Genomic DNA, 10000 nt, shown 5'->3' with positions numbered 1-10000 from the left:
TTGCCTAGTTAAATAAAAGGTAAAAAAAAAAAATGTTATTAAATACTGCATGCTCAAAAAATGTTGAAATCATATTTTACAGTTGCTTAGAGAAAGAGATTGTTTAACAAGTAAAAAAATTCTCAAGAAAAGTAGGAGTCAAAATTGACACCTGTTTTTAATACAGCACCTCACCTTAGACTATTCATCCATACAGAATCCTTCCAGATCCATGATATCCTACGTCTGCGCTTATGGACTGCCCTCTTCAAATCAAACCACAGGTATTCAATTGGTTTCAAGTCCTGAGACGGCAATTGCAAAATGCTGATTTTGTGGCCAATTAACCATGTCTTTGTGGATTGTGATATGTGCTTGGTGTTACCGTCTGATAGATCTACAAGTGGCTAAGTTTCAGCCTCCAGGCAACCAGGTGTTTGGCTAAAATGTCCTGGTACTGGGTAAAAATCATGATGCCTTTGACATCAACAAGGAACCAGCACCAGTGGAAGCAAAATAGCCCCATAATATCAGATCCACCACCATATTTGACTGTAGGTATGAGGTACTTTTCTGCATGTTTGTTTTTCAATGCCAAACCCACCACTGGTGTGCGTGGCCAAAGTGCTCCATTTTCATGTCATTTGACTATAGCACCACCTGGACTTCGCTAAACGGCATTGGCACTTGGATTGGAAACGGTGCCCTAGTCAGATGACATGCAAATAGAGCTCTTTGGCCACACTCACCAGCGGTGGGTTTGGCATCGAAATGAGAATGCATAGGCAGAAAAGAACCCCATACCTACTGTAAAATATGGTGGTGGAGCTTTGATGTTATGGGGCTATTTTGCTTCCACTGGTCCTGGGCCCGTGTTAACCCTTTAGACTTGTGGGAATTGGCCTATATGGATAGTAGGGATGGGCGATATGGCCAAAATATCACATCACTGTATTTTTCAAAATGTTCACAGTATGACGGTATTTGATGCTTTTGAATAATACAAATTGTAAATTTGCTTTATGAGTAGTGCGTGAACCTAGGTTGGCAACACATACATTTCTAAATGATTAAATGGGTCTTTCTCCATTCTGATTGTTTTATACTCTTCAATTAAACTTTAACCCCCTACAATTATTTTTTTTTTTATAAAAACAATTCAGCATTTTCATCAATTGCTGCAATTCCACATTGTCACACAGTTCTGCAGGATATTGTCCCAAAAAATGTAAGCCTTATTTTTAACCACATCTTGCAATTGCGATTTAGATCAAAACACTAATTATTATAATTCTATAGTTAGAATATAATAGTAGTGTCACAGATGTCGTAATGTAGAGACCAAGGCGCAGCGGGTTGCGTGCTCATAATTATATTTATTATAGCGAACACGGAAAAACAATAAACAAAGAACGACAGCTAACAGATTTGCAGGCTATAACTACAAGCAGTGCAAATACAACTACCCACAAAATAACCAAACCAAACACACCTCTATATAGGACTCTCAATCAGAGGCAACTAGAAACACCTGCCTCCAATTGAGAGTCCAACACCCAATCCTAAACATAGAAAACTAAACTAGACAGACCATAGAAATGCATACACAACACAAACCCTCTGCCACGCCCTGACCAAAACTAATACAATTACTCCCTCTGCTGGTCAGGACGTGACAAGTAGGCACTTTGAATACATTGTTATTTGACATGAAAACCCTATGGGGAAAAAGAAAGTAGAGGGTACTGCAACATACACAGAAACACTAAAGGCTCCGTTCACATAGGCAGCTCAATTCTGATATTTGTTCCCCTAATTGGTCTTTTGACCAATCACATCAGATCTTTTTCAGAGCTGATCTGATTGGTCAAAAGACAAATTCTTGAAAAAAAAAGAGATTTAAAGAACCTTTATTGTGTCTGGGAACCCACAACACAAACACTCAAACAACAAAGCAGATCTCATGGGCATCTGAATCAGCCCAAATGACCTACTGTAGTCTTCCCAGGGGTGTCCAGGCTAACCAAGATAGTAAGGATTTTATGGTTTCCCTTTGTCATCAAGGCTTCAAGATCTGCCAACTGCTCACGTGGACAGGAGAATGCTATCCGCCTGAAGGCTGTCCCATGATCTACTGTCCCAACAATGTTGTGAAGCTCTAGTTGACAGTGAGAGTCTGTGAATCCCATCAGCACAGTCTTCTCATTGCCCTTGTTCACCTTCATCCCCAGAAGGGAGGAGCAGCAGTGTATTATGTTGATTTCTGCAGGTCAGTCCCTGCCAGACACACCTTCTGGACAGGATCATTGGGAGGCTGTTCTTTGTCCACCAGGTAGAAGCAATAACCTTCTGGGGCCTCAGCCAGATAGAGGCCCTTTCAAACCTCAGTGAGGGGCCAACCAAGCCGCTTAGCATTGCTGACAGCCTGGCTAGACTGCAAAGTCAAACCGAGGAAGTCATAGCCTAGGCGATATTCTCCCACTCCATAATTGTAGATCAGTTCAGCCACAAAGTCATCATCCTCTGGCCCCAAGCCGACCATTGTCTTGCTCCATTTTCTTTCATTAGGGCCCTTACAAGTTGCCTTACATCCTTCTTCAAACTCTGTGTGAAGCAAAATCTTCATGCCGAGCACATCTCGGTGAAAGGTGGCCGTTTTGCTTCCGTCACCCACTTTTAAAACGAAATGCAAGGCTCGCCTCAAAGCCACTATGAGCCAAGTGAGAGATATATATACAAATACAACGCTCTGTTTGTCTACGTTGATTAAGGTTCCTTGCAATTGATTGCCATATAGAAAAGAGAAAGGAAAAACAGAAGAAACAACACAGAAAAAAACACCCTGAGGCATGATCATTATCATTGTTTTAATTCTCTCTTAACGTGGTAAGGTTTCCCCACTACCTTCTTCTGCCGTAACAAATTTCAAAGCGGAAACGCTTCTTCACACTCAACCTTTAAGTCTTTATTGAAGACTCATCTCTTCAGTAGGTCCTATGATTGAGTGTAGTCTGGCCCAGGAATGTGAAGGTGAACGGAAAGGCACTGGAGCAACGAACCGCCCTTGCTGTCTCTGCCTGGCCGGTTCCCCTCTCTTCACTGGGATTCTCTGCCTCTAACCCTATTACAGGGGCTGAGTCACTGGCTTACTGGTACTCTTCCATGCCGTCCCTAGGAGGGGTGCATCACTTGAGTGGGTTGAGTCACTGACGTGATCTTCCTGTCCGGGTTGGCGCCCCCCCTTGGGTAGTGCCGTGTCTCAGGATGGTAAGTTGGTGGTTGAAGGTATCCCTCTAGTGGTGTGGGGTCTGTGCTTTGGCAAAGTGGGTGGGGTTATATCCAGCCTGTTTGGCCCTGTCCGGGGGTATTGTCGGATGGGGCCAGTGTCTCCCGACTCCTCCTGTCTCAGCCTCCAGTGTTTATGCTGCAGTAGTTCGTGTCGAGGGGCTAGGGTCAGTCTATTATATCTGGAGTATTTCTCCTGCACCCTCGACAACCACTGTGATTATTATTATTATTATTATTATTATTATTTGACCCTGCTGGTCATCTACGAACATTTGAACATCTTGGCCACGTTCTGTTATAATCTCCACCCGGCACAGCCAGAAGAGGACTGGCCACCCCTCATAGCCTGGTTCCTCTCTAGGTTTCTTCCTAGGTTCTGGCCTTTCTAGGGAGTTTTTCCTAGCCACCGTGCTTCTACACCTGCATTGCTTGTTGTTTGGGGTTTTAGGCTGGGTTCTGTACAGCACTTTGAGATATCAGCTGATGTAAGAAGGGCTTTATAAATAAATTTGAACACCACATCTTCTGTAACACCACAGCTGACCTTACCAACATCAAAGAAATCTGCCAATTTGACAGATTTCCCAAAAGTGTGATCCAGGAACCCATTTACCTCCTCTAAATTGTAAATTTAGTCATCACCAGCTGCTATCATATCAAAAGAGATCCTTCTCCTGATCCTCCTCAACTGAGGCCACAGACCCCTGACTCCTCTCCTCCACTACCTGGGAGACTAGCCCCACCTGAACCCCATCACCCGTACCGGGCATCTCATCAGTCTGGGAAAATGGCTCCCCAAATCCGTCCTTACCTCCACCAACAATATTTTTCTGCTGCATAACAGACGCTATGATCCCCTCTGGTACAAGCTGCAACTCAGTACCCTCAACATGGACAACTTGTTCCTCTGCAACAGGTGCTTGTGGCCGCTCTACCTCTGTCGGCCCACCTCTCCCTACATCAGTGGGGCCAGGCGTTACGAGGACCACCTGCATCCCTCCCTCCGCCTTCTCCCTTTTTGGGTAAGCATGTCGCTTATGGCCAACATCCCCACATTCAAAACACCGTTGACTACCTGTAATAGCATAAGCCATATACAGTCTGTAGTCACACTCAACTTTAAACGAGTCCAAAAACAAACACTTGTCAACGAAACGATATAACCTGTTTCAGAGCGGGGTGTCTGCAACCCAACGGGACAATCTTAATAGAACTTCCCAACCAGCAATAACTCACACTCCAGTAACTCATTGGGAATAAACGGCGGTATATTCAAAATCTTGAACAAACATGCCTTTAAGTACACCATGCTCAAAAAGGCGCTTTTCTTTAACTTTTTAGGGATGGGGGCAGTATTCGCAAATTCGGATGAATGACGTGCCCAAAGTAAACTGCCTGTTACTCAAGCCCAGAAGCTAGGATATGCATATAATTGGTAGTATTGGATAGAAAACACTCTGAAGTTTCTAAAACTGTTAAAATAATGTCTGTGAGTATAGCAGAACTGATATGGCAGGTGAAAACCAGAGGAAAGTCCATCCAGAATTTTAAAAAATTAAGGTCACAGCTCATTCAAATGCTTGTTTATGGGAGATTCAAAGGAATACCTCCCAGATTGCAGTTCCTATGGCTCCTACTAGATGTCAACAATCTTTAGAAAGGGTTTCAGGCTTGTTTTTTGAAAAATGACTTAGTAATTGTAGTTTTTCAAGGTAGCTCTCATTTTGCGCGCACCTTGTTATTCATCTCCGGTATTGAACATACTACATTCCGCCTGAAATTGTATCGTTTAGAAACATTGTTTGACTTGTTTGGATGAAGTTTATTGGTAACTTTAGGGATTCCTTTGTATGCACGTTGAACGAGTGGATTACTGAATCAAACTCGCCAACTAAACTGACTTTTTTTGGGATATAAAGAAGGACTTTATCGAACAAAACAACCATTTGTTGTGTAGCGGGGACCCTTGGGATTGCAAACAGAGGAAGATCTTCAAAGGTATGTGATTTATTTTATCGCTATTTCTGACTTTTGTGACACCTCTGCTGGTTTGGAAAATGTTTAATGCTTTTGTGTGGGGCGCTGTCCTCAGATAATTGCATGGTATGCTTTCGCCATAAAGCCTTTTTGAAATCTGACAACGCGGTTGGATTAACAAGAAGTTATGCTTTTAAACGTTGTAAGACACTTGTATGTTCATGAATGTTTAATATTACAATTTTTGTATTTTGAATTTCGTGCTCTGCAATTTCACTGGATGTTGTCGCTAGCACCCCACCTACCCCAAAGAAGAAACCAAGAGAGAGAGAGAGACAGAGAGAGAGAGAGAGAGACCGAGCGAGAGAGAGAGACCGAGAGAGAGAGACCGAGCGAGAGAGAGAGACCGAGAGAGAGAGACCGAGAGAGAGACCGAGAGAGAGAGACTGAGAGAGAGAGACAGAGAGAGAGAGAGAGAGAGAGAAACCGAGAGAAACCAAGAGAGAGAGAGAGAGAAACTGAGAGAGAAACCGAGAAAGAGAGAGAGACACCGAGAGAGAGAGAGCGAGAGAGAGAGCGAGAGAGAGAGCGAGAGAGCGAGAGAGAGAGAGAGAGAGAGAGAGAGAGAGCGCGAGAGAGAGAGAGAGAGAGAGCGAGAGAGAGAGAGCGAGAGAGACCGAGAAAGAGAGAGAGACCGAGAAAGAGAGAGAGACCGAGAAAGAGAGAGAGACCGAGAGAGAGAGAGAGAGACCGAGAGAGAGAGAGAGAGAGAAACCGAGAGAGAGAGACCGAGAGAGAGAGAGAAACCAAGAGAGAGAGAAACCGAGAAACCAAGAGAGAGCGAGAGAGAAACCGAGAGAGAGAGAGAAACCGAGAAAGAGAGAGAGAAACCAAGAGAGAGAGAAACCGAGAGAAAGAAAGAGAGAGAGAAACCGAGAGAGAGAGAGAGAGACCGAGAGAGAGAGAGAGAAACCAAGAGAGAGAGAGAAACCGAGAAACCAAGAGAGAGCGAGAGAGAAACCGAGAGAGAGAGAGAAACCGAGAAAGAGAGAGAGAAACCAAGAGAGAGAAAAAAACAAAAATCTTAAAGATGTTGACGTCATCATTCTGCAGGAGACATGGTGTAAGGCTGACGTTGTCACTCACTGTCCCACAGGCTACAGAGAGGTCATTGTGCCATCACAGAAACACAGCTCTGTCAATAGAGGCAGAGACTCTGGAGAATTGATCATTTGGTACAAATCCGAACTACAAAATCTTATTGATCCCCTCAAAATTGGCAAATATCACATTTGGTTAAAACTAAAAAAAGAACTTGTACTGACAGAAAAATATGTATTCCTTTGCGCAGTATATATCCCCCCCCTCAGAATCCCCATATTACTCAGAGGAGATCTTCCCCACCCTTGAGGAAGAGACGTGCCATTTCCAGGCCCAGGGAAATGTGCTCATCTGTGGGGACACAAATGCGCGCACAGGAACACTACCTGATCTAACGAGCACACGAGGGGACAGCTTTATTACAGGCCATACTGTTTCTAACTGTCTTAATCTCCCCCATAGAAACAACAGTGACAGCACCGTCAACAAAAACGGAAGGGATCTTTTACAGCTCTGTAGAAGCCTGGGTCTGTACTTTGTCAATGGTAGGTTACGGGGGGACTCCTTGGGGAGATTCACCTACTGCTCACCTCTTGGCCACAGTACAATAGACTATATGATCACAGACATGGACCCTTTCTCTCTCAGCTCATTCACTGTCAAGCCACTAACACCTGTCTGATCACAGCCAAATTACGTTGTTCCTCAAAAGAACAGACATGGAAACAACCACACATTCACAGCCCAGTAAGCTGTACAACATCAGAAATGCATACAGATGGGCCCAAAACAGCACAGAAGATTACCAGAAAGCAACCTGGAACCAGAATATCCAAACACTCTTAGATAACTTTCTGGATACCACATTCACTCACAGTAAAGAAGGCATCAATCTAGCAGTACGAAACATCAACTATATATTCAGGCAAACGGCAAAAGAAGCACAATTGAAATTGATAAAAAACAAAACAAAAAAAATCACAGATGACAACTGGTTTGATGCAGATTGTAAAATTATAAGGAAAAAACTTAGAACACTATCCAACCAAAAGCACAGAGACCCAAATAATGGTGAATTACGCCTTCATTACTGTGAGACTTTAAAACTCTATAAACGTACACTCAGAACCAAAAAAGCACAGTACAACAGCAAGCAGCTGACACTAATTGAGGAGTCCATAAACACAAACAACTTTTGGCAAAATTGGAAAAACTAAAAAAATCTAAACAAGAAGAATCAGCGATACAAAATGGTGACATATGGACAACCCATTTCAAAACACTCTACAACACCGTTCAAATTGACACAAACGCAGAACAACGCCAAATTCATGAGAAGTTGAATGGATTAGAAAAAGCTATAAAGGACAATCAAAATCCATTGGACTCCCCAATTACTGACCAGGAGCTCTATAAGAAACTTCAGGCTCTCAAATTTAAAAAAGCATGCGGACCTGATGGCATCCTAAATGAGATGCTCAAAATCACTAGTGCAAAATTTCAATTGGCTATATTAAAACTGTTTAATTTGATCCTGAGTGTAGGTTATTTCCCTGACATCAAGGACTCATAACCCAATCTTTAAGAACGGAGACAAATTTGACCCTAACAATTACAGAGGCATTTGTGTGAACAGTAACCTGGGGAAGGTTTTCTGTAGTATCATCAATGTAAGAGTTCTAAACTTCCTTAATAAGCACAATGTCTTGAGTAAAAGCCAAATTGGATTTATACCAAAACACCGCACAACTGATCATATTTACACCTTACACACCCTGATAGATAAACATGTCCACCAAAATAATACCAAAATATACGCTTGCTTTATCGACTTCCAAAAAGCATTTGATTCTATTTGGCATAGAGGACTTTTCTACAAAGTTATTGAAAGTGGTGTAGGGGGTAAAACATATTACATAATTAAATCAATGTATACTGGCAATACGTGCAGCATTAAAATTGGTAAGAAAATAACAGAATTCTTTAACCAGGGGCGGGGCCTTCGTCAGGGTTGCAATCTGAGCCCTGCACTCTTCAATATTTACATTAACGAATTGGACACTATTCTAGAAAAATCCTCAGCCCCTGGTGTTAGTCTCCAGAATTCAGAAGTTAAATGCCTACTCTTCGCAGATGGCCTATGCCTGCTGTCACCCACAGCACATGGCCTACAGCAGAGCCTGGACCTGCTAGAGCAGTACTGCCAGACCTGGGCCCTGGCAGTAAACCCCAAAAATACTAAAATAATGATTTTCCAGAGAAGATCCAGATCTCAGGGAATTAGACCAAAGTTCTCAATTGGTACAAAATATATAGAGTACTGTACACACTACAATTACTTAGGTTTAAAAATAAACTCAACTGGACACCTTAACCTGTTATGGCTAGGGGGCAGTATTTTCACGGCTGGATAAAAAAACGTACCCGATTTAATCTGATTACTACTCCTGCCCAGTAACTAGAATATGCATATAATTATTGGCTTTGGATAGAAAACACTCCAAAGTTTCTAAAACTGTTTGAATGGTGTCTGTGAGTATAACAGAACTCAAATGGCAGGTCAAAACCTGAGAGATTCCTTTACAGGAAGTGGCCTGTCTGACCATTTCTTGAACTTCTTTGCCATCTCTATCTTTTACAAAGGATCTCTGCTCTAACGTGACACTTCCTAAGTCTTCCATGGGCGCTCAGAGCCCGGGAAAAAACAGAATGTCGTCATCCCAGCCCCAGGCTGAAACACATTATCGCCTTTCTCAAGTGGCCGATCAAGGGACTGTGGGCTTAGGCGCGTGCCCTGGCCGCCCCCGTCTTTGTGATTTTTCCTCTGTTTGCCGAAAAGGAGATTCCCGGTCAGAATATTATCGCTTTTTTACGAGATAAATTGCATAAAAATTGATTTTAAACAGCGGTTGACATGCTTCGAAGTACGGTAATGGAATATTTAGAAATGTTTTGTCACGAATTGCACCATGCGCACGACCCTGATTTACCATTTCGCATAGTGTCTGGGACGCACGAACAAAACGCCGCTATTCGGATATAATGATGGATTATTTTGGTGTCTAAATAGCTAGCCCGTGATGGCTGGGCTATGTACTTAGAATATTGCAAAATGTGTTTTCACCAAAAAGCTATTTTAAAATCGGACATATCGAGTGCATAGAGGAGTTCTGTATCTATAATTCTTAAAATAATTGTTATGCTTTTTGTGAACGTTTATCGTGAGTAATTTAGTAAATTGTTAGCAAATTCCCCGGAAGTTTGCGGGGGGTATGCTAGTTCTGAACGTCACATGCTAATGTAAAAAGCTGTTTTTTGATATAAATATGAACTTGATTGAACAAAACATGCATGTATTGTATAACATAATGTCCTAGGTGTGTCATCTGATGAAGATCATCAAAGGTTAGTGCTGCATTTAGCTGTCTTCTGGGTTTTTGTGACATTATATGCTAGCTTGAAAAATGGGTGTCTGATTATTTCTGGCTTGGTACTCTGCTGACATAATCTAATGTTTTGCTTTCGCTGTAAAGCCTTTTTGAAATCGGACAGTGTGGTTAGATAAAGGAGAGTCTTGTCTTTAAAATGCTGTGAAATAGTCATATGTTTGAAAAATTGAAGTTTTTGTATTTTTGAGGAATTTGTCATTCGCGCC

The 10000-nt window shown here is 42.4% G+C and overlaps 1 protein-coding gene and 1 pseudogene across 3 annotated transcripts in view; both read right to left on the bottom strand.

Annotated features, from left to right (window-relative positions):
* Positions 1-10000, bottom strand: part of LOC106610969 (hypoxia-inducible factor 1-alpha) — a 60402-nt gene that overhangs the window by 20694 nt on the left and 29708 nt on the right. The window lies entirely within an intron of this gene.
* LOC123744604 (glyoxalase domain-containing protein 4 pseudogene) lies at positions 1922-2842 on the bottom strand (annotated as a pseudogene).

Source organism: Salmo salar, chromosome 09 (genome assembly GCF_965601325.2).
Source record: "Salmo salar chromosome 09, fSalSal1, whole genome shotgun sequence".
NCBI classification, from domain to species: Eukaryota; Metazoa; Chordata; class Actinopteri; order Salmoniformes; family Salmonidae; genus Salmo; species Salmo salar.
This window is presented reverse-complemented; position numbering and strand designations above follow the sequence as displayed.